The sequence below is a fragment of the Ursus arctos genome, unplaced genomic scaffold, assembly GCF_023065955.2.
Source record: "Ursus arctos isolate Adak ecotype North America unplaced genomic scaffold, UrsArc2.0 scaffold_13, whole genome shotgun sequence".
NCBI lineage: Eukaryota > Metazoa > Chordata > Mammalia > Carnivora > Ursidae > Ursus > Ursus arctos.
The window spans coordinates 14,733,445-14,759,128 of NW_026622797.1; the positions used below are offsets into that span (position 1 = coordinate 14,733,445).

At 42.8% G+C, this 25,684-nt stretch overlaps 1 protein-coding gene across 7 annotated transcripts in view; it reads right to left on the bottom strand.

The window, feature by feature from the left end:
• Nucleotides 1-24,890, bottom strand: part of ESR1 (estrogen receptor 1) — a 390,082-nt gene extending 365,192 nt beyond the window's left edge. For 2 of the 7 annotated variants that reach the window (XM_048226167.2, XM_048226165.2), the window contains exons 1-2: nt 24,793-24,843; nt 9,828-9,933 (exon numbers count right to left, since the gene is read on the bottom strand). The gene's annotated coding sequence lies outside the window, so the exon portion shown is untranslated. Of the gene's footprint in view, nt 1-9,827; nt 9,934-19,116; nt 19,606-24,792 lie in introns of those variants that run through there. The other 5 variants (XM_048226166.2, XM_048226168.2, XM_044386430.3 and 2 more) reach the window with 4 other exon arrangements.
• Between the last annotated feature and the right edge of the window lie 794 nt (nt 24,891-25,684).

A 25,684-nucleotide genomic window follows, 5' to 3' on the forward strand; every position in this document is an offset into this window, starting at 1 on the left:
GTCGCCCTTCCAGTAGTTTATTTTCATCGACTACTAAAGTGTACTTCTAAAGAGAAAAGAGAACTCCACAAATTTCACCCAAGGTCAAGGAGCCAGTGCCAGAGAAAAACGATTTTTAAGCACAGCACAGACTCTGTCACCAAGTTCATCAGCAGTGCAGCTAGCGCAAACCCCTGACTCATAGCAAAGGGGGAGGCTGCCGTGCACGGCCGAAGAAAGATGCTGTAAGACACCGAGCACAAAGGGAAGCCTTGATGCCTAAACCAGGGAATGATTAGGTGAGGAGTCCTCCCCCTTGGGGCTACAGCCGGCCCCCTGAACGGCATATGGGTCCTGCCCATGCTGGCGCCTCCGAGGGCCACCAGCAGCAACCACCTTGACCAACCTTCATCGCTTCCTCGGGCCTGCAGTGATCCTCAGCACCTGTGGCAAGCACTACAGCGGCTGCCTAATCACCAGGCACGACAGCAAGGAAGGGTTTGAAAGGCCTGCTCGTTGTAGAACAGTCAAGGGAGAGCAGGGTGAGAAAAATGTTACTTCGTTATTGTTTTCTTCTTATTTTTGCCCTGGGCCGGTTTATTCTAGGGAACTGTGGATTGCAAAACCTCAGACTCCACCTCTAAAATATCTCCAGCCTCCATCCTACTATTTCCTTCTTCACAGCCCTCCTCGAGCCTCCTTCAGCTCTCCGCTGGGCCATGCAGTGGTGTCCTGACTGCTCTGGCTGCCTGCAGCCTCTCCCATTTCTAACCCACCGAACGCACCTTCACCAGGTGACCCTCCTGACTAATCATCATCGTGTCACTACAAGATCAAATGTCCTACAAACCAGTCACCATCTCCCTGTTCATCTGACCCCTCTCCCACCTCTCTGGAGCTCTGATCCAGCAGCCTCCTTCCCTATGTCCAGTATCCTGTGTTTGGTCTCTGCCTCTTCCCTCTCCGGGTCAGTTATGATCCTCCCACTTCTTCCAGGTTCATCTCAAAGATCGCCTTCTCCAGGCAGCCCTTCGTGATTGCTCAACATCACCCTGTTCTCACCCACCTGAGTCCCCACAGCACATTGCCTGCACCTCTCCTTTCTGACAACAAGTACTTAGGAAGCATCTCCTCTGTGCCAGACGAGGATGCACAGACATGACCCTGAAGAGCTTGTAACTGGGCAGAGACAGACACTTCAACAGATGACTTGTAGGACACCCTGGAAACTGTGCATCAGAACTGAAACATACTTTTGCTGAACACTTGAAAACACTCCCAGGTAAATGGCAAATTCAGTCTGGCCCCCAGGTATGTATGGATGTCCCACACTCCTACCTCCAGTCTACTGCAGTTGATTGGGAATGTGTCTTACCCAATGGCAGTAACTCACACAGTGTTTGGCACTCAGATTTTTTTTTTCATTTAAACAAATCTTAATCTGAATAGAGGGACAGAAAAGCCTGTTCATTTCCAATCCACATCCCACTGTCATCCCCCAGGGCCTAGAGACCTACCTTCACCTTGCCCTCTGAGCAGTAGAACAGCAGAGCTTGACCATTTACAGGGGTACTGAGTAGCCCCAACCCCCAAGTACATCCCTGTCTGGGTTTAGAAAGCTTCTTCTACAATGTCAAAATCTATACTGGAAATTATTTTTCCCCAAGCTCCAATATCTTCACAGTCCTTGAAAGGGACAAGAAGTGAAAAATAAAACATAGGAAATAAGGAACAAAAATAGATAATTACATTAGAGACAGGACATTTGAATAGCACAGTTTGGGCATTAAGTTAAATAGGAAGAAAATAGCATATAAAAAGCAAGCATGTGGATCACTAGGTCACCATAAGGGTAAAATGTGCTTCAAATGGATAGTAATATGAATACAATTTTGTGCCATCACTTGGGCAATGTGTTTAACATGATTTTCTTTATAACTAAATTTTGGTTGATTACTGTACATCTACATTTCTCTTTCATAAAATCATTCTAGCCTTTACTGGTTTGCTTACTCCACTCTCTAAAGCAAAGATCCACGTGCATGCTTCCAGGGCTTTGGAAACCCCTGAAATCATATCCAATCCTTCGAATACATAAACACATCTGCATTTTGCTGATAACAGTCTAGAAACTTCATCTGATTCTTTAAGAAGCCTAAGCAAGATTAAGAACTACTAAAGGGCAGAGCCTCGGTGGCTCAATTGGTTAAGTGTCTGTCTTCTGCTCAGGTCATGATCCCAGGGTCCTTGGATGGAGCCCCACGTTGGGCTCCCTGCTCAGCAGGGAGTCTGCTTCTCTCTCTCTCTCTCCCTCTGCTCCTTTCCCCCTGCTCGTTCTCTCTCAAATAAATAAAATCTTTTTTTTAAAGTAGTACTTTTACCAAATAAAGTTTTGCAATTTGCACTTTTCTTCTACAATAAATGGGGATAGTCAATTTCTCATTTTTGAACACTTTACTTGTAAAACTACAAAGAGATCCCGATTTCCAAAACTTTAGGTCTCCTCAGCAATTTCCAGCTGCGATCTGAAGCAGCTCCTGGAGTTCAGAACGAGTAACACACGGACTTCGTGCCAGAGAGATCCAATTCTTTCTCTTCACGCCACTAACCCTTAGTCTTTCAGGAAACGAAAGATGTACCAGTGTATTAAATGCATTTTCGACTTAGGATATTTTCGACTTAGGGTGTCTTGAGACATAACCCCACCGTGAGGAGAGGAAGATCTGTACCAAGTCATCAAGTAAACGGTTGTCCTGTAAAGCCTGTGTTGGGCTATGTTTGAGGCGGTTGTGTTTATAACTCTGGGTTTTTTAAACCGTCCGTTTTCGGTGCCTTTTGTGGGGTTTCCAGCCTCGGGAGACGTGTGCAAGGAGCAACAGTAGATTTCCAGCTGAGAGCGGCCGGAGCGCGGCCCCAGCACCTCGAGGTGAGCCATCTCCCAGAGTCGCCACAACTGCCACAGTGGGTCTCTGTGTGCTACTTGTTGAGACGTGTAAAAGGTGTTTTGGCAGAACCCACACTCCCAGAAGGAGCCCTGGGGCAAGACCTGGCCCAGGCCAGCTGCGAGCTGCGGGCCACCACTAAACCAACAAAAGCAGCCGAGTCCCTCAGAAGCGCTCACACAGAGGAAGCAGCCTATCCTAAGAGTTTGTGCCCTATTTATTCAGGCAGAGAAAGGATATTCATCTCAACCAGCAAGGGAAATGTTAGCTTATGTAACACTGGGGATGAAGAGAATGAGGCTGGCTCTTTTTTTTTTTTTTTTTTTTCTTTTTCCTGGAGAAAAGTGTTGTGAAATAGTCTAGGGACAACCTCCAGTTTCCAGAGTCACTCTTGCCCCCAGAAGCTTCTGGGAGCCCTGGGCTCTGGGGCTAGGGTTAGAGCTGGGCAAACCACATGAGAAATGGAAGGCGCGGGACCCTCCCCCATCTAGCACTGCCCTCTCCCCCATGAGAGCCCATGGAGGCCACCAGGAGATTCGGCCACACACTGTTCATCACTCATTTCAGAACAATGGCATTCCGGTTATCCGGAAGCACATTTCCCGCCTTCTCAAGAACGCAACCTTAGAATCATTTTTTATGCGGCCTGCTGCACAGAGCCGACTGAACCATAACTAAGAGTATTAAAATTGATGCTCAAGCAGGACAGGGGTTGACCAATGTATCAACATTCCAGGAGATGGGCAGCTGGTGAGGGCAAGGGGTGAGAAGAAAGAACGTGAGCACGAGTGAGGTCTCAGCCAGGGGATGGGTGCAGGGGGTGGGGGGGGGGCAGAGGCAGCGTGAGTGCTGTGAGTGAAGGCTCCAATCCAAGACCCCAACTGGCTGACTGAGCAGGGACAAGGAAGTGACCAGCAACTGGCTCAGGCAGGTGGCAGGGGTCCAGGTGGGCAGGACAAGTGAGTAGGTGGTGTAATAGGGCTATGGAGCCTCAGGTTCTCCCAGGAATGCGGAGTCCTTCCTCCAAGGGATGAGGGTGTAAGGCCAAGACTGGGTCACAGACGAGCAAGGCAAACTCAGTCACTTGGACAGGATTCTAGAGATTATCTAGGACACAAGCTCATTTTTTTTAATCCAAGAATTATTTACTGAGTACCAGCAATGGGCCAGGTATTGTTGTAGGTATTAGGGATATAGCAGTAAACAAAAGAGACAAAAATCCCCAACCTCATGAAGTTTATACACTGGTGGAGAAAGTGGAGAAATAGAGGATAAGCGATAAATAAAATACAGAGAGAAGGTCAAATGGTGACACGTACCGAGGTGAAGTAGAGCAGGGAACGGGGACAAGTACAAGGGCAAGAGCGGAACTTTAAAGTAGGGCGATCAGACAAGGTGACCCGAGAAGATGACATTGCACAAACACCTGAAGACAGTGAGGAGACAAGCAGCTCTCGGGGGAAGAGCATTCTGGACACACAGCAGCCCCAAATAGCAGCAGGTGCAAAGACAGGAGTGTTGCGGGCACATCTGGGAATGGGGAGGAAGTGAGGGTGGCTGAACAGATGCCTCAGGGGACAAAAAGGAGAAGATGAGGAAAGGTAAAGGAGCTCCAGGTGGCTCAGTTGTTAAGCGTCTGCCTTCGGCTCAGGGCGTGATCCCTGCGTTGTGGGATCGAGCCCCACATCAGGCTCCTCTGCTGGGAGCCTGCTTCTTCCTCTCCCACTCCCCCTGCTTGTGTTCCCTCTCTCGCTGGCTGTCTCTCTATCACATAAATAAATAAAATCTTAAAAAAAAAAAAAAAAAAAAAAGGTAAAGGAGCTCCAAGCTGTGTAGGACCTCACAGGCCATCCAGAGAGGGACAGACTTTTACTCTGAATACAATGGAAAACTACTGGGGGTTTTCGAGCAGGACGGATATAACCTGACTTATGTTCTAGAAGGCTCGCTACAACGGATTAGTATAGACTGGAGTGTGGGTGGGGAGGTGGGAGAGGCAGGGATCAATTAGGAAGCCACTTCCACAATTCAGGTGAGAACCAATGGTGCTCGAACCAGGAGTTGCATTCTCAGTGTATCTGAAAGGTAGAGCCAACATATTTGCTGATACAGCTGATGTTCCAGGAGTGAGAGAAAGAATGGAGGCCAGACTGACTCTTTGGCCCTTGGCCTCCAGAACCCTGGTATGGAGTTATCATTTGCTTAAGATAGGAAGACCCCGGCTGGTACAGGTCCGGGAGAAGAGAGGGTGCCAGGGTCTGGTTTTAGACACTGAACACAAGCATCACTTTCCTTCTGGTCAGCACATTAGGGCCCCCGGCCTCCCTATTGTCAGGTTGCCTGTTATGTCCCTGTTATCTGGCTTCACGCAGGTTTGCTTTCCCTGCTCCTGGCTCTTACCTCCTTCTACCCCAAACACATTTACCTTTTCTGAGTCCCATTCTCTCAGAGTGCTCTTCTTTGGATATAACTGAGTAACAGATATAAATTAAATTAATGGGTATAATTTAGACGTCTGTAAATTGCCCTTTCCAAGCTGATGTGAGTTCTTTTGAATAGGGGACTTTTAGTCCACCTCAAAGGAAGCAAGCAAATCCCATTTGGGACACACAGCACCTTTTGACTTGCCTGGGGGAAAACAGCAGGCTCCAAGGCTGAGGGCGTTGCCTTTAAGATACAAAATAGACATGTAATCCACGTTCAAAAAATACTATTTCCACATTTGGATCAGGCCCTTCAAAAAAAGTATATATTTCTATTACAATTTAAATAAAGGCAACCAATATTATTTCATACCATTTCATTCAGCATTTTCACAGTATCAGAAATGCTCCAGGAGTTCAGCTGAAGAAAAGCTTATTTTTTGAAAGCCAGGAAGAGCCGGATAGCATGGGAGCAGTGCCAAAAGAGGAGGCCTGTTTAAAGCTGGAAAAAATCCACAAGTATGTGTTGGCCCAGACAGGTATCTGGTATGAGGCTAAGACCTCTGTCCTGTAGACACTTCTAAGAAGTGTTTTTCTGTTGGTTGTCAGTAGGTCTCTATCCTGGCTGTCAACTGAGGAGTCTTTACAAATGACTGTGTCTAAACCATACCCTCAGACATTCTGATTTCGGTGGAGAGACCCAAGCCTCAATTAAAAAAAAAAAAAAATCTACAAGTGATTCTAATGTCCAATGAGAGGTGAGAACCCCTGAGTTGGACAGATCTGTCTTCTCCATTTCCATATATCTGTCCCCTTCAAGCCCGTTCATGTACCGCACACGCACAGAATCCAACCAGACCATGACACAGCCAGTTCCTCGTATTACCATTTCTACATGCTTCCTCTTGCTTCTTTCATTACATTTGCTTTAACATTTTTCATTAATTTTTTACAGGTTTAGAATACCACTTAAGACAATGTGTCAATGTTCATTTGTGAAAAAAAAAATAGTAACTCCCAAGAAACAGTTGCAGCATCTGAGAAAAGAAAGCCAAAACAATATAATATTCCAAATTTACACCAAGACCTCCTCCCTTTAGAAACGCTGTTGCAGAAATTACTGTGCGCACCCCGTTCCCAGAGTGATTCTATTATTGACAATGTGGGCAAAGAAGTAAACAACAAAGAAAAACCCAAAACACAAAAAAAACCATGCTCATTTCAAGCCACCAAGAAACACAGGCCAAAAGAAAGATAATATCAATCAACCTTTGCCAAGTGGAAAAGAACAAAACCAGCAGGGATTGAAGTTCTATATCCAGCTTCTAAAAGAGTATTTAGAACAATAGAGAACAAACACAGGGTAATAATTCAAAAGATTTACAAACAATGAGACAGAACAATGCAAAATGAGTCACTACTACTGGGCGTGTGTTTACTCTAGAAAGAAAAACTGGACACCCTAAACTTCATTAATAAAATGTTCTGTTTGCACAGTAGACCTCACTCATAGAACCACTGGGCTGTCAGTAACAGTCTCTCTTCTTACCTGAGAGAACCTGTTGAAACACTGTCTGCACTTTAGTTTCCATGTGACAGAGAGGCAGATAAAGACAGGAAAAGGGTAACGACTCTGAAGCACCAAGTAGCCGCTGAGCTGCCTCTGGCACAGCTACCAGTAAGCACCAGCTCTGACTGCTGGTGGCTCTCTAGCCAAAACATGTCCGTCCATTTTCTCAAGAAAGTCGGTGGCTGTAGCTTTCTGTCTACAGCCGAACCCAAATGCTCCTTCCTTTGTGAGAACGGTCTGGTATTCTCCCTTTGTCCTTCTCCATGCTCTGTTCCATTTCCAAATTGCCTTCCATGATTCAAACTCTGTTATAATGAGCTCTGAGGGGCTACAGAAAAGGCTTGTTATTGCTAGGATGTTGGTGACTATCTGTGTCTTGAGATCTGCAGCCATCTGCTAGGACTTGGTCATGGTCTTTACTGGGTAACAGTTTCTCTGGTGAGGCAGCTTACTCGCGTGGTCAATGGTAGATGGAGAGAGTACAGATAAGGGATCACCAGAATGCCTTCCCACGAGGAATGCTAAGTGCAGTGTGTGACGATGCCAAGCAGGGGAGGGAAGGGCGCCCATGTGTTGGCTCTGTTAATTAGCACAATTTGAAGATAATGATGACAAGACCACATGGGGAGAGCATGATGTTTCAAGTGGAGTGGACCATTAAGTAAACAGGAGTACTGCACTGCATTTGCTGGGTGGCTCTGAAAAATCTTCTAAAAGATGGACAGGAGGATGCTGAGGTCTTTAGTTCTTTGGAGGAACCAGAAGGAAGAGCCCAAGCCAAACTTCACCACCACACCGCAATTACTACCAACACCTCCCATATCTTTATCCAATAGAAACCACTGCCCTTGGAAGACCAAGCAGGACCAAGTAGGAACCCGGCCACTGTGCTGGGAAGTCACTGAAAGAAATGCTAGGGATGCAGGCTGTCTTCCTTCTGGTACCTCCTGTCTACCCACCCACACTGGCCTTCCTGTTTCTCCTGCTCACATTGCTTTTGCCATCCAGCTCTTGGACTTATTGCATTCTGATCTTTGTGATATTTCTAACACTCTTGCTTTCCTCCCCTTCTCTCAGATCTCAGATACAGAGTCTTAAAACCTTGACTGTACTTCCTAACTCATTGCCACCTTCACCTGTGCCCGGGGATCCTAGGGGAGGTGCAGCCCTTGCCTTTGGTGGACCTCAGCCAGCTCTCTGCTGCCCCCATCTGGTCCACGGCAGCATCTACAGATGGTAATCTGACACACTGGCCCTTAAATCAAACGCAGCTTCACCTCATTTCTGGCAACAACTCAAATCTTGCTAATTTTGTTTCACTGTAGCCTGACTTAATGTATGGGTTCCAAAAAATTCTTCATTTTTAATAGCCAAGCTATGCTTATGGGTAATGAGTTATGATGGGGGGTAAATGGGCTACTTTAGGGAAAGCATTTCAAGGTAAGTGCAGAACAGTGGTAGCATGGTAAGCATTCTGAAAAGTCCGGCCTAAAATGATGGCTTCTTAAAAAGTCACTAGGACATACTATATAAACGTTGAGTTATTCCAAAAAATGACATTTATGTAACATTATTTTTTTTTCTTTCCTTCTATTTCAAATTTCCTATAGTAGTAATAAAGGAGGTGGAAGAAGAAAGAAGAAGAGGAGGAAGAGGAAACACTTGGTTTTTGAAGCAATTCAGGAACTGGTTAGAATAAATTCCAGCACCTGAAGCCACAAAGTTAACCATCCAGCCATCCACACCCAAAGAACTAGCCGGGCACAAACATGTGCCTGATGTGTTCACCTCCACATCACCAGCGCCGGGCAGGAACCAGGTACACGGTGGACCTTCAGCAAGCATTTGCTGAATCGATGAATGTATGCACATATAATTAATAGCACTTTGTAAGCCATAGCTTCATTCAGTGCACTATAAATATCTGTTATTTTATACAGCCTGGAAGTTATAGCATTTGCACAGATACTCAACAGTACATGCACACCCCCTCTCCTCTCATGGCCTTGGTTATTCCTACCTTTCTACTCCATGTACTGGCCAAAAATGGGCCTCCAGGAGCAGGAAAAATATTTATTTTTATGAATCACCAAAGCATGTCAATTCTCTGCCTCAGAAAATAGTGATCTCAAATTACATCTCTACATTGGAAGCTATGTAGTAGGACTGATGACTCTGAATGGTCTTAGGTAGCATGGAATTGCAGCTTAGGTCCTATACAAAATTATACATTATCTTTTATAATAGAAAAATCTTTTGGTTGTAACCAGTGTCCAAATTAAGCATAATGGGGATAGACAGTTAAAAAAATGGAAAAGAATGACATGGAATTTTTTATAGATTATCTGAATAAACTCAAGATTGAGATATACAGTCTTAGGAAGATAAATCCAAACACCCACTACTACGTGAAAGAAGTAGAGGTGCCTATCACCTATGAAAAAGAGTAACATTAATACCATGGCGCTTTAATTAGTTACGAAAAAACTGACCAAACAAGATAAAGAGGGACAATACAAATATAAAAGTACACATTTACAAAAGAGACGTAATAGCCAATAAGCTGGAGGGCCCAAACAACAAAGCAGCTGAATATACAAGGCAAAGCTATTTAGAAGTAAAGAACCTGATTGGTTAAAAGGCACTTGCAGTGGGAGACATCAATACAGCTCTTTCAGAAGTGAATCACTATTACATTCCATTAACTACATTTGATAGTCATACAGGGAGCCTGACATTTTTCTACTAGAGAATTTTGATTCATTTATCCATCAGCCACTTATAAAATTTGATGATGAACTTGGGCACAAAGGTTATGTTTAAAACGTTTTCAAAATAAATATAGGTTTACATGACAAAAAAACTGATAAAAATCCAACACAATCTGAATAAAAAGAGATAAACAATCTTTACCTGAAAATTGGAGTATATATACTTAATTAAACTTTAAAATTGAAGAAATCAAAGGTGATTCTTAAACTGTCTTGAAGGCAAGGATAAAGATGCTTCAGACCAAAACCTATGGGTCACAAAAGAAACTGACTTAACTGAAGTTTTATATATATATTATATATGAGATACATGTAATGATATATATATATTACATATATATGTAAGTTATATCAATATAGATAACTATATAAAATACATAGTATGTATGAAATATATAATAATATGCAATATAAAGTAGGATATAATAACATAACACATGTGATATATATTTTATATTATACATATAATAATCCCCACATAAAACTTGGAATTCCCAGGCCTCCTCTCCAAGAACTTTCTTCTCCCCTCCCTGGGGGCATAGCTGCCCCACAGCTTCCCCTCTGTGCACCATTCATGTCCTCTTTGATTCCTTAAGACAATCTGAAAGACGCCTGGGTGGTTCAGTTGGTTAAGCATCTACCTTTGGCTCAGGTCTTGATCTCAGGGCCACAGGATCGAGTCCCACATTAGGCTCCCTGCTCCACAGGGAAACTACTTTTTCCCTCCCCCTCTGCCTGCCGCTTCTCCTGCTTGTGCACGCACGCTTTCCCGCCCTCCCTCTCTCTCTCTCAAATAAACAGATAGACTTTAAAAAAAAAAAAAAAAAAAGATAATCTTCTGAGATCTATTCTGAGTCCAGAGCCTCAATCTCACCCCCTCCTTTTTTTTTTTTTTTTTTCTTAAGATTTTACTTACTCATTTGAGAGAGAGAGAGCACACAAGCAGGGGCAGAGGGAGAAGGAGAAGCAGACTCCCCGCTGAGCAGGGAGCCCAACTCCAGGCTCCATCCCAGGGGCCTGGGATCATGAACTGAGCTGAAGGTAATTGCTTAACCGCTTAACTGACTGACCCACCCAGGCACCCCTCACCCCGCTCCTTTCTCCATATTATTATACTGCATGGTTTACAGAAAAAGACAAAGTAATACGGCTCCATTTCCTCAATGTCCTTCCTCTCCACTTCAAAATCTATCCTCTTCGCCTAGACTTGCTTCCCATTTTTCTCCCATATTCATTCCTTTACTCCCACCCTGTGTGTGGAAGAAATGCGTGTGTGTTGCCAAATGCATGAGGTCCCTGCCTCACTGCAGCTTGTATCTGGTGCACAGAGGCAGACAATGACCCAATAAATACATAAGCAGAAAACCCTGAGCGGTGATAAACGCGATGTAGAGATAGAATGCGAAGAGCGGGATAGGCAGTGCAAGACTGCTTTGGACTGGATGCTTAGGGAAGGTCTGCACAAATTTAAAGAGAGCGCTGAGGATGCCAAGGGAGCCAGCCCAGCAAGGACCCGAACCAAGGGACTGTGCAGAGACGAACTGGCGCGAGCACAGACCCCGCTGAGAACGATCTCCGCAGGGCTGAGAAAACACAAGAAGCAGAAAAGGCAACAACAGCCATCCCCTTTATCCACGGGGATATATTCCAAGACCCCCAGGGGATGCCGGAAGCCGCGAATATTACCAAACCCTCAGTACACGATCCTATACGTACATTCCCACCATCAACTTTAATTTATAAGGTAAGAGATTAACAACGGCAACTCATAGTTAAGAGAACCATTATAACAATATGTTGTAACAAAAGTTGTGTGATTGTGGTCCCCCTCTCACCACATCTTACTATACTGCACTCACCCTTCTGCTTGCGCTGATATGCGGTGATAAAATGCCCCTGTGAGGAGACGAAATGAGGGAATGACATAGGCCTTGTGACGCAGCGTTAGGCCGCTGGTGACCTGACGCCGTGTCAGCAGGCGGGTCATGGGCTTCCAGATCAGACCTCGGTTGACCCGGGTAACTGAAACCGGAAAGTGAGTCCACCCCTGAGGGCGAACTCCCGCAGGGAGAATGGGAGGAGTTACCGCTGGAAAGCTGAGCGGAGCCAGTTCCTAGGGCGCTTCGGAGGCCCAGGAGAAGAACCTAGCTTTTATTCCCAGGGCAAAGCGAGGCCATTCTTCCTTCCTCTGGGATTAGGTTTACCCCCAATGGACTTATTCTATAGCCTTTGGTCTGGGTCTGAATTTACTTGCAACAAACCCTCTTCTCTAGCTCCCATTTCTTCCCTCTTCCATGTGTCCTGCCCCTCAACTTTAAACATGCTTAAAGATCTCCCACGGATTAAGAGAAAGAAATTTCCTTTGATTCTGCTAACTCACACCAGCAAGATCCCTTTGTACTTGTTTTCACTGAACTTTTTAAAAACCATCCTAATGATAACACAGACAGTACAGAGCTTTATGTTTATTAACTCATTTAATCCTTACAACAACCCTATCAGGTGGTTACTGTTATTATCCCCATCCTACAGATAAAGAAACTGAGGCCCAAGTAGTTAATAACTTGCCCAAGTTCACAAAGCTAGCAAGTAGCAACCCATGATTCCAACTCAAACATCCTAGTGTCAAAGTCTTCACTTTTAGTCCAGACTTGTGCCCCTGGGGCTTGCTGAGAACCCCTTCCCTCTTTGGAACCAGACTTTTGTCTCAAGTTCCTCAAGCAATTTTCTCAAGGGCGTCATATCCTTTTCTCCTCTATCTTCCTCAAGTCCTCTGCAGATTTCATATTATCGAATACCTTCTCCACTACGCCTGTGGTTTCTCTGCAGCCCACATTTAACGGTTCTCCTTCCCCCATGCTGGCATGGCCCCGTTTCCAGAAGCTGGCACCCCAACCCAGATGTCAGTGTAATAGCTTCCACACAGGTCCCACTCCCAGCTCCCAGCTGCCCCACCACTGCCGTGGATCTTTCTGAAGCCCAGCTGCAGCCAACACCCTGTTGAGATACCTGCTCTGATCCCAGAATTCCTATAGATCCAAGTCCAAGTACCTTCTGCCTGGTCACAACCTGCCTTTTCAAATGATTTGCCACAGGCCAGCTTCATGTGATCCGCTAGAGCTGAACGGAACTCCCGCCATTCCCAGTAATGCCAGGTGCTTTTCCACTCACCTTGCTTCTAATTGGAATGCCACCTCTAATCTCTAAATGCCCAAACCCTGCCATTCTTAAAGGCCAAGGTCAAATATCACTTCTTTTACCATGCGGCAGGAGGTAACGTTTCTTTCCTTTTAAAGCCTTAACAAACAGGAAAACCCAGCAGGGGGAACTGACGAAAAAAATGGAATCTCTGTCTTATCCCAGTTCACATCGTTTTTGGTATATTCTCAGTATGTGTACACCTTTCTTCCCCAACCAGATTTCATTACCCTTGAAGTCTGATTTGTCTTCATCCCCTCAGCACTTGCCCAAGAATACAGTCAATAATATTTGCTGACCAAATGAATATACACATACAACAGTATATGCGTATAGATATAATTCATTGCTGTCTCCTTTCCTGGATCATTCTTCCTTATCACTCTGAAGGATCAGGCTTGTCTGTGCAGTGAACTTGCCAACTCATCAACATATCTTCATATCCACAATAGAGGTATGGCAACTTGGTCTTTCCATAGAAATGACTCATTGCTCTCTTCCTCTCCCTGGTAACAAGGACCAGCCCTACCCTCTATTTTATACCACCACACCCCACCCTGGCCCAGTCCAAGGTCCTGTGTAAACAGTCTACCAGGCAGTCACAGTCTGTATTACAAGATCTTCAGCACCTTTACAGACAACATCCCTGTCTTCTTGGGTACCATGTAGGTAAAAAGTCATAGAAGACCAGTGCTAGGCTGGGGTGTTGACTTATCAACCTGACCATCTCCTTCATAGTGCAGATGAGGACCGTGCCGTCCAGAAACCTGAAACGACTTGCCCAAAATGCTAGGCTTTCAACAATATTTAGTTGTTTACTATGGACAGCAATCACTGTGCTAGGTGCTAGGGTCATCATGATAAAAAAAAAAAATAGACCTTTCATGAAGTTGCTGTCTAACAGGAAAGAAAGGTAACAAAAAGCAAACTTAATACAATGTCAACAAGTGTTCTGATATGCAGAATATAGATTTCCATGAGAGCATATAGCCTCCCTGCAGAAGGAAAGCAGATGGAAGTAAAGGGTGAGCAGAGATGAGTCAGTAGAAGGGAGGGAGGAAGTTTCTAGCTAGCTAGTGAGATCTGGGCCAGGTAGCAACTCCATGAACTTTTGTCTTTTGCACTCTGTTTTGGACTCTAGCTCTTTCCCACTCTCTAATTCTCCTCTTCTAGCTCTGAATTCCTATGACACTTCAACTGGTCTCCCATCTTTCCACTGCCTCCCTCCCTTCCTCCTTTCCTGCCTCTCCCCCAGCCCCTCCCTCCCAGCCCCCATGTAGTCCGAGGAGCATGCAGCAATCCCTACACAAAGAGTTAAAGATAGTTTCCGGAGTTGAGGTATTCTGAGCGCTAACAGAGCCTTCTTCCTCTAGCACTTGCAGTCATCACTCCACAAACACTCACTGCCGACCACATGTCTCCTGGGGGAAGTAGAGACCTCATCAGAGTGGATAGGAATCGGCCTATGGAAGGTCGGCTTCACAGTGGCCATGCTTCTGGCCACAGAAGTAGATGTGTGGAGACCAGGAGCCCCAGCATTTTCGAGGAACTCAGAGATCATAGAGCTAGAACAAGTTGAAGACTGCAGTAGGGCTGGCAAGGTCAGCAGAGGTCAGATGGAGGAGACAAGTAGCCCCGGGGCTGTGGGTGCCTCTGTCATATTCATCCACTAGGAACCTGATTATTGCTTCCACAGGACAGCAGGAACATGCAATTTTCTCTACAGAAATAGTTGAGATTATTAACCAAGATGCTCTTTAAAAATATTTTTCAATATAATAACAGCTAAAGGAAGCATGTGTCTCTCCCTCCGCTCCAGCTTTGTGACTTTTTTTTCTCACTTCTGAGCCAAAGGGCCAGTATTTGGGATCCTCTGGGCCTGGAACATTTTTTTTTTTTTTTAAATATCTCAAAGCCCAAGATTTAATTTTTTCGATGTAGCTTTTCTTCCCCTCTACAGCTTGAAATCAATTTCAAAATGCCAGTTACTTAGGGCTGATACATTTCAACAATTTTCTATGAAAAGCCCAAAGAAAGAAACTGAAATTAGCCGATTTCTTCTGATCACAATAGTTGTGCTAATGGAATTCTTTTTCAATAATTTCTTAGTTTTTCAATGCAATTCTTTAGGCCCCGACAAAGTAAAATATAATTTTTAAGGGATACAAGAAAATACAGAAGGAAATAACTGTCCAAGAGATTTGGAGGAATTGAAATAAAATAACTGAAATGATTTGAGAAGTAGAATGGTGCAAAAATTCTTGTCTCTGTCTCTTTGGAGTGATAATTTGAGATAATGTCTCTATATCCCTAAAAGAGAATATGGATTAGAATGAAATCACTTCTTAATATGCCATTCCACTTTTGGAAATGTGATAAAACATTTTATGTTAGAAGTCTGAAGTGATTTGGAAATCATTTATTTTTGAAGTATTTGAAACCTTTTATGTCTTGCCACTGGAAAAGGGAGGGAAGATGTATTTTTTTAAAAAAGAAGAACAAGACATTTTAAAAGCTGCGGGGAATGGTGTAAAGAACAGAGCTGGCCTGGGGTGGGGGCGCTAGCCATCCCTGTCCCTGTGACCAGCTGGCTGCCACCCCTTCCCCAGCCCCTTCACCTCCAATTAGGGCATCGATAAAAAGAGGAAACACTAGTTCAATATTTGTCAAAAATCAAAGTTCACCCTGAATATAAAATAAACTGCCAACATGTACTCCCACTATGCTCGAGGCAGGCTGAGAGAGGAGCAACAGGAAGCAAAAGCAGCCCGACATCAACGATTGCGCCATTAGCAAACCAGCCTGCAGGTCCGACCACGCGAAGCTGCGCCTGCGCAGGTCCCGGGGCTTCCAGCTCTCGAATCCTGTGCTTCCGGGTTCAGAGCTCAGGATTCTAGAACGGCGTTGCCTCTTTAAAACAAAATCTCTCTAAAGCCAGTTTAATGATGACATTAGCAGTGATTTATATGTCATGACAGACACTTCTAAAAAACAAACCACTTAAAAAAAATCAGTGGACTGGAAGACGCTTGAGTTCAAGCCCAATTCCCTGTTACCCTGCTATGTCTCTGACCACCCCGCCCCCCTCCACACCTTGTTTTCTTGTTTAATAGAGGGGGCTCCCAGCCAGGAAAATGAGATCATGAAAGCAACTGTGCAGGGCACAGCTGTGAGCAGGGAAGAACAGTACTTCTGCTAATTCTAAACTACCCCCCTCCACACACACAAAAATGGAATTTGGGCTGTTGGCAAAACTTCATTTGATTTTTATCACTGCTATTTCTGTTCATAACAGTAATAGTAATGCTCCAAAAAATATTTTAGGGACTGCAACGTTTTTGGCAATCAGATTTGGCATGTTTTTTACCTGTTCTACAATTGAAGGGGGTAATTTAGAAAATGCTTATTACTTTCTAAACCCAATTTCTTCAATTTAATAATAAAACAATGATGAGCCTTCTCTTTTTTTTCTGAGACCATTTTAAAGACAAGAGAGTTCTGTGAGAGGTGTTTAAAAGAAAGAGTTGAGGGGCGCTTGGGTGGCACAGTCGTTAAGCGTCTGCCTTCGGCTCAGGGCGTGATCCCGGCGTTATGGGATCGAGCCCTACATCAGGCTCCTCCGCTATGAGCCTGCTTCTTCCTCTCCCACTCCCCCTGCTTGTGTTCCCTCTCTCGCTGGCTGTCTCTATCTCTGTCAAATAAATAAATAAAATCTTTTAAAAAATAAAATAAATAAAGTAAAAGAAAGAGTTGAAGGCAGAAAAAACCAGGCACACCACTGATGCTCAGAACAACACTGGTTGGTCTCTAATGTGAAAAAAAGAAAATAAAAATTTGCATACAGGATAGAGAAATTCAGCGTATTGTTTTCCAAACTTTAAGGAAATGGTGCAGTTTGGGTCAGGAAAAGCAATTTCAGCGTTTTTGTCAGGCAGGTGCTGTGGTTATGAACTTGTTTGGGTGTTCAGTTATTGACCTTTATCAGATGGGCTGCAGAGCAAGGATTTGGGCAGGTCATGCTGTCAAAGATAAATCTGTGTCCGGTATTTTTCTGCCTAAAGAAAAATTATCTTCTCATGTTATCTGAAACTTTGTCTTTATCATAACCTGCTACATTTGAAATAGTTCTTTCTTGGTAATAGTTTTCCAATAAGCTACTGGGTTTAATAGTAGATCAGTTTGGAAACTGTGATAAGATCAGTATTACTTAAGTTCTCTAAATTAATTTACTTGAAAATATGGAATGGTGCCTTGTTTATTTGCTCATACGGAAGTTGACCTTCTCCCAGTAATCCGTAAAAGCAGTGTTCACTTCATCTGGTGGTAATATGAGTTTCCAGCATAGCCTACAATCTAAAATAAATATGATTTTCTCTGTGGGATCTATATTTCCTCAGCTCCAAATCACCATTTTAATCTCCTTCTTTAATTGTCCTTCAAATTATGCTTACCTTTACTCACCTATCAAGAGTGTGATGCAACTGGCAGGGCATCAAAGAATCTAAACCAAAGGGCAGTGGGGAAACTGCTGAAACACACCCACGATCCTTCAGAGAAAGGACATCTCTGAAGAACAGTGTCTGAGGCAGAGAGCGCCAACACAGCCACCGCAAAGAGAAGTCCACACCCAACGATAGGGCTTCAATGAAAACTTACATGCTCCAAGTTCTCTTTTAATTCATTTCACTTTCAGGTTGCCTATTGTTTTGGAGTCGTATTTCTTCATGATCTGGAAGAACTGGTGATTTGTCTCAGACCACAGTCATAAAGCACGCAGAAGCCAAACTTCCGTTACGTGTCGTTCTTCTGTCTTCTGTTCTTCTTCCCTAATTGTTCCATGTGTGAGGCTTTTTGTTGCAACAAGACTGTCATCTCCTTGAATATAAGACTACTTTTTGAGGCCACTCTTAACACATGACACAGGTCTAGGGACACAGTGAAAGCTCTAACTGGAAATGAAAGGAATTGAACAAAGGAGGAGAACAAACCTGATTTTCCTGTCCATGATTAATAACCCGAAGAAACTGCGCGAATGTTTCAATCATTATGGGCAATTAATGTGAAAAAACTGGAAACACAAGGCACTAACCCTTTGGAGGGATCACAGCCTGCGTGTGTACTCGTCTAGTTCTTACTAAAGGTCCTGAGCCAAGTGCTGACATAGACGATTGTCCAGAACTCTCAGTCGCAGCAGAAGAAAAGGTCTTGAAATAGAAGTGATGAGTAGGTAAATATGAATGGGATTTTGACGCACCCAACCCATGTAATGATCCACAGGCCTTTAATTAATTAATCTCTAAACCAACTCCTTCCTGGAGTGGAGACACAAGTTCGACCCCATGCGTCCCAGACACTGAATAAAACGCTTTCCATTTGTTGCAATACGTACTTGAATAATCACCACAAAGGAAACTGAGGCTCAAATACGTGAGAGAATGTGGCCAAGAGTCCGCAGTCAGGTCCCCTTACCAGCAAACTAGCCCAAGCCCTGTGCTTAATGGGCGGGAATCACGAGGCTCAGGTAGTTTAAGCAGCTCCGCCAGTAGCAGTGAACTAGGGACGGAACCATTCCCAACATCAGGTCCCCTGACTCACACTTTAGGCATGCTTTCCATTCCATAGAATAAACAATGACTTCATTTACCAGCTGCACGAAAGTTTAACAAGAATTTTCCAGAGAAGCATGGGAACACTCCACAAATTTTTTTAATAAACAAAAGTCTTTGTTTTCTAAATACATGCTAAAGACTTTCATTTTATTTTATTTTGAGAGATTGAGAGAGAGAGAGTGCGTGCACGGGGCATGGGGTGGGGGGCAGACAGAGGTAGAAAAAGAAAATCTTAAGCAGCCTCTCGGCTAAGCATGTAGCTTGATGTGGGGCTCGATCTCACGACCCTGAGATCATGACCTGAGCTGAAACCAAGAGAGGCTTAACGACTAAACCACCCAGGTGCTCCTTTGCTAAAGACTTTCAAATCTATTCTTCAAATCTATTCTCTCTCTCTCTCTCTTAAATTCAATTTAGTTAACACATGGGATATTATTAGTTTCAGGGGTAGAATTTCGTGCACAACTAATTTTGAACAGAAACTGAGACGTGGTGCACTTGTTACTCATTTCGCTCCACTTCCTGTCCCCTGGGGCGGAGGGCTGCTCGGCAGAAGAGGCGGACCCAGCCTGCAAGCACTTCTCCCCCAGTGGGCGGCTCCGGGGACTGCTGGCGCTCACTCACCTGTGGCCTTCGCTGCATTTCGTGCCATGACCCACGGGTTCGCCGGTGCGGACGTGAGGGACGAGCTGCACGGGAAAACCGGGGGGCGGCAGCGCCCCGGAACAACATGGCACCCACCGCAAGCTCAGCCCAAGATTCACACAGACCCGGGTTTGAAGTCTTCCACTTCCCAACTGATGGTTGGGGCACGTTTTTTTAAATCTGTTTCCTCCTTCTTTAAAATAATGCTTATCCCAAAGGTTGGTGTGAGGATGAAACAGAACAGTGGGTTCTCAACAAGTGTGAACTATGACTATTCTGTCCCAGAACTGGCAGGAAAGCCGTGTTGTGGTCCACAAACTATGCTAGTGGATAAACAATCACAGAAAGGAAGGGTGTAGAACTCGGAGTTCCGTGACTGGTGGCAGGCAGAGCTAATAACAATGCTGTACACACCAGAAAGGCCATGTGGGTTGTTAAATAAATATCCACACCAGTTGTTAAAGGGCCACTAACTCAAGCCCCCCGCCCCCACCCCGCAATGCTCTTTTGTGCCATCCAGCTGCCACAGCCCCTCCCATCTAACGCCACCCAGGAGCCCAAGGGTTTGCACCTTGCCTGGGGGTAGATGAGTGATGGAGGGAGGGGAGACACCCCAGATCCTGCTTATTTGCCACTAGCCACATCCCTGCTGGTCGGTTGGTACCTATACTATGCAGGCTGTGCCTGTAACTATTTCGAATATTGATTTGTGTCTCAAAGAATATTTTGTGACATTCAGTAGTAGTCTTAAGCACCAAAATGAAATCCGTGCCTCTGGGACCTAAGCAAGCAAGCACCTTTGGAAGCTTTGTGTTAACAAGAAAAAGCACTACTTTCTCCCCTTGGAAGCAACCCCACACCAGGAGACACACGTTGGGGAGACACAATTTGGGAAGCTGGCTAGACTTTAGCCAGCACTCACCTTTCATCTAGACACACTGTTGCAAGGCATGGTCTCATACAGCAACTCTCCACTTGCCCCCCTGATCCCCTGAATACATACTTCAAAATAGAAGCAACACTAGGCTGCAAAATCTCTGTATGGAAGTCCAACAAAGTTATGGTTTTTCCCATGATATCTAAATCTGTAATATTGAACTAGTTTAATTAGTGCCTATTGCACTAATTCTTATAAAGTAATTCCAGTCTTGGTTCATTTTAACTTCACATTAGGATCACCTGGGAAGCTTTTATGCAACATATTGATGCCTGGTCCCAACCCCAAATCAATTAAATCAGATTGTTTGGGGCTGGAACCCGAGCATCAGTATATGGGTTAAAGCGCCTCAGGAGTAGCTAATGCACAGCCAAGATTTAAAACCACTGTCCTGGGGCGCCTGGGTGGCGCAGTCATTAAGCGTCTGCCTTCAGCTCAGGGCGTGATCCCCGGAGTTCTGGGATCGAGCCCCATGTCGGGCTTCTCCACTAGGAGCCTGCTTCTTCCTCTCCTGCTCCCCCTGCTTGCGTTCCCTCTCTCGCTGGCTGGCTCTCTCTGTCAAATAAATAAATAAAATCTTTTTAAAAAATAAATAAATAAAATAAAATAAAACCACCGTCCTGCAAACGACTACTCAGAAATGAAGCAGCGTATTGGGACTTACCAGTGTGTGTGTGTGTGTGTGTGTGTGTGTGTGTGTGTGTTCTAGTCCTCTCAGTTGTATTTGTAAATATCTATTGTGAGTGAAACATACGTACAAAAGATCCCATATGACATATGCATGTGTTTTTTAAAATTACAACAGGAAAAAGAACACCCAAAATACTCACCTAGTTGAGTCCACTCAACTAAAGAATTGGGCATTTCAAAATCTTGTAAAGCCTATTTTTTGTTCCCCATTTTAGTATTCTTTCTTCTCTCTGGCCAGGTGACCACTACCCAGAATTTTGCTTCTATCCTTCCCTTTTTACCTTTATGATTTTTTTCATAGATTTTGTACTTCCAACCAAAATATTGTTTGCTTCTGCTTATTTTTAAACCTTTATATACCTGATTTCTACTAGAGACATTCTTCTGTGCCTTATTTTTTGCTCAAAATTACATTCTGACGAATTTTATACATTTTTTATTTAGCGCAGTCCCATAAGTGAGTTTGACAGATGAGCAAATCGAGACTTCAAAGAGCAAGGACTTTGACCAGAGCCACATTCTAACAGGAGCAGAAATGGAGTCAGCCATGTCCATCTCAAAGCCTACCCACTGAACTACCCTGGCTAACCACTGTACTGAACTTGCTACAAAATCATGAGGCATATGAGAAGCCAAGTCTCTGGATAACAAAGTTGAGAATGTAGAAACACAGATCAGGCTATTTCACCATGCCTAAACGATGCTATGTTCACTGAAATCACCAGAGCAAGTAATAAAGTCCTGTGCAGAGTTTATTGGGAATTTTACATCTTTCCATAGAATGGATATGTACATTTCATCTCCCAGGCAAGTGTATGCAAATGATGTCCATTCTGATTTCTTTGAAACTACCGAACTTTAAAGTGTTAAACTGATGACTATATAGACATGTCTATTATTAGGTGGCTATATTGCATATAGATAAATGTTATCAATTCTCTTATTCTTTTTACTATATTAAATAAAGGTAAGTTTTTCCCACAAGCAACTGGGAATAGTTATGTGCTAAAGGCAAATTATGCCTAATAATTCCTTTTGTTTCTATATCGGTTGCCTCCTCAATTTGGCTTAATGATCAGCCATAATCTATCAATTTCAGGGGTAAACAGTATGCCTTAATGTGCGTATCACATACATTCTTTTCTGGGTTGTTGTTTTTTGTTTTTTGTTTTTGTTTTTACTTAGTTGAGATTCACACTATAAACCTTCAAACTGTTGTTTTGAATAGAAAGTTCTTGGTGAAGTCGGAGTGTTGACCAAGGAGACAATTGTTTTGATGAATTACTCCAGTCAAGGATCTAACCCCCTAGAGTTTGCCTACAGCTAGGGAGTGGAGACTTCTGTCACAGGCTGGTTTACGAGTCCTACAGATAAACCCAAATACCAATTTATTCCTTAGCCATGAGAAATTCGATGGTAAAAAGTCTGGTACAATTGCATCATTGGGCAAACCAAACAGGAAACCATTTTATGAATGGAAGCTTGCAGGATAAATAATGCAACCAGAAAAGGCAGGGGGAGTTACTGGCAGATTCTATGTAGGAAAGGCTTGCCACTGGGACTGAAAGAGTGTGGGGTTCGGTCTCTTCGTTTATTGGTCAATGTTTGGCTTAGCATTTCCTGGTTGATATTCCTTGCACTTCCCTTTAATAAGCCCTGAGCTGGCTATTTTCAGGAAAACCTTTTCTAGCTTAATCTATACACATTTGAACTGTAGTATTTAAAATTGGATTTAGATGTGGGCTTGGCTGCTTTGCTAACTTTGTGATCTTAGTTAGACATAAAGGCTTTAAGTCTGGGTTTCCTTATCTATAAAGCGAGAATAATATTCCTTCCTTTCAGGATTGCATGAGGATTAAATGAGATAATAACTTTAATGCACCTAGAACAGTGCCCACGACGTACTAGGTGTTAACTATATGACATCTACAATTATTTTTAAAATTTTTTTTAATTGAAGGAGATATTATTTACAAATATATATTTAATACTGGCATCTAACGTTTTCACAGAACGGAAAACAAAGCAATGTTATCGGCTCATTGAAATGAACAACGGTCCTTAAAATAGTGCCTTGTGTAGTACTGGGGAATCACTGATTTCTATTAAACAAGGAATATTTATGGACACAATTTTAATAAAAGAAAACAACAACACTAATTTGTTTGTATATAAGGATTATAAAATACTTCTTAAATTCGGAGTTCAGAAATACAGAAAGGAAAAAGGACTCCAGGGTCAAGAGGTGCTTTTGTGGGTCATTTCATCTACATGAGAGAGTATATTTAGAGAAACTAAAAAGGTCAAACTAACCTGAACTCAAATTTTATTGACAAAAGTTTAAGCTACCTTTACCATATGTCATCACACCATAATCAGGACCATCAGCAAGTATTTACTGAATGCCTACAACACTCAAAACATTTATGGTTAAGTGATTTGGAGAATTACTGAGAAGAATACAATAAGGTACATGTCTTGAATGATTACAATCTAATTTGGGGAGACAGAACATAACATAAAAATAAATCTGTAAAAAAAAAATGTGAAAAAAAACAACCTGCAAAATTTTCCAGTGCTTTTTTAGAATGCGCCTTTATTACTCTAATGTAGAAAAAATATTTTAAAACATAAAGCTTATGAGAGAAATTCCTAGCCGTCACAAATTTTTTTGTCAATAACCTCACAAAAGAAAGATTTTAGATCGGGGGCGCCTGGGTGGCACAGCGGTTAAGTGTCTGCCTTCGGCTCAGGGTGTGATCCCGGCGTTATGGGATCGAGCCCCACATCAGGCTCCTCCGCTATGAGCCTGCTTCTTCCTCTCCCACTCCCCCTGCTTGTGTTCCCTCTCTCGCTGGCTGTCTCTATCTCTGTCGAATAAATAAATAAAATCTTAAAAAAAAATAAAATAAAAAAAAGAAAGATTTTAGATCGAATGATATGAAAAAATGCCAATTTCAACCTTTTTTTTTTTTTTTTTACATGGGGAACTAGAAATTTTGTATGGTCCAACCTTCATTTCAGTGAGTCATTTTTTTTTTTAAGTCAGATACATATTGGTGTAGCCTGTCCACTCTAAACTCCTGCTTATTTCTTCTGGACCCTTTTCAGATTTGAGGGAAATTTGGGGAGACAAAAATTACATAATGTTTAAACTCAGGGATTGAAAAACTAGCACAAAAAGTTGATCGGTGATGCAGAAAAATTTCATCCAACACATTTCATAAAGAACAAAAACTTAAATGCATATGGTAGACCTACTCCAGTAAACCATGTTAGTGCAGTGGTAAAATCGACCAATCACATTTGAGAATAATTCCCGCCCCCAAAAAACTCATTTTGCTTAGAAGGTTATGCAGATTGTGAACATTTATGGAATACAATAGCCACCCCAAATATTTAACTTCACAATAAACAGTAAATTGTTTCAATTTTCTATATAATGGGAAAAGTTTTATTTTTAAAGGTTCATATCTTCAGAAGTTGTCCAATTTGACCAATGTCCCTTTTTCCACGGTGCAGTGGATCTTAAAATCTGAAATTCATCTATATCTTGCTGTGCATTTGCAAAACAATTTTAAATTCCCACACAACATTAAATTATTTACAACCATAAATCTAAAATCTGAATTTTTAAGAATGACAGGTGATAATGTTACCTGAATAAAAAAAAAATAAAGCGAGCAAGCAAACAAAAGATATTGACTTATTTAACATACTTAAAGAGCTGTTTGGCTCTCATTCCCTGATAATCTAAAATTTTTTCTAATGTGAAAGACTGTCATAATTTATGAACTCTGAAAATCTAGGAACCATGTATCAAGTCCTTGAAGACAGCAACCACTGTGTCCACATATATCCCACATTCATGTCTCAGCATCATTTTATAAGAGACAAATGCTCTTTCTGCTTTATGTGATTTTAACACAATATGCGAGGCCTTGGTCTGATGACAGCTTTTCCTTGCAATTGTAATATTAGATTATCTGAGGTAAATTTAATAACAGAAAAAAAACACTAAAACTTACCTTCTTTGACAGCTAGAGAATACGATTCCTAATCAAATGGATTGGCATCAGATTCTGAAAATATTTGAAGCTACATGCTCATTTATCTGACTGACAGGAACCTTAGAACCTACCAAAATAAGATCTATAAATCAAATATTTTTTTTGGACAAAGCTAACACTGTTTATTTAGGCATTGATAGCATGCCCGGAAGATTCATTTCTGCTCTTAGTTGAATTTTGTTTACTAAAAGAAAGCACAGAACAACTATCTCAAAAAAACACCAGTTTTTTGTTGTTGTTGTTGTTGTTTCAAAAGACAGGAAATGTGCTATTCACAGGGGACAGAGGTGCTGATGGTCACTGGTGCTCATGGTACATACACCACAGGCTAGTGAAAAATTGGAGTAGCAACTAACAAGTATTTTCCATTTGGAGCCTTAGAGATGCTGCAAAATACTAATTATAATGGACAATGGGTTAATATTTTTAATATATATAAAGTGATCTTTAAAAGAGAGAGAGTGCATGGGAGCAGGAGGAGGGGCAGGGGGAGAGGGAGAGAGAGGATCCCAAGCAGACTCCACGCAGAACTTGGTGCCCAACTCGGGACTTGATCTCCCAACCCTGAGATCATCACACAAGCTGAATCCAAAAGTCAGACACTTAACCAACTGAGGAGCCCCTGAAATCTATTTTAAAAATGGAACATGTGAACAGAAAAACTAGCAAAAGATTTACAAAAGACAGAATACCAAAGGCTAAGAAGCATAATTGTTTAAAATTCAACCCCACTGGTAATCAAAGAATTACAAATTTTTAAAGCTGTATGTGACCAGTTTTAAAATCACATTTATAGTTTGATGATGTAGGAAATAGGCAGTCTGGAACACTACTTGTGGAAACACGAATT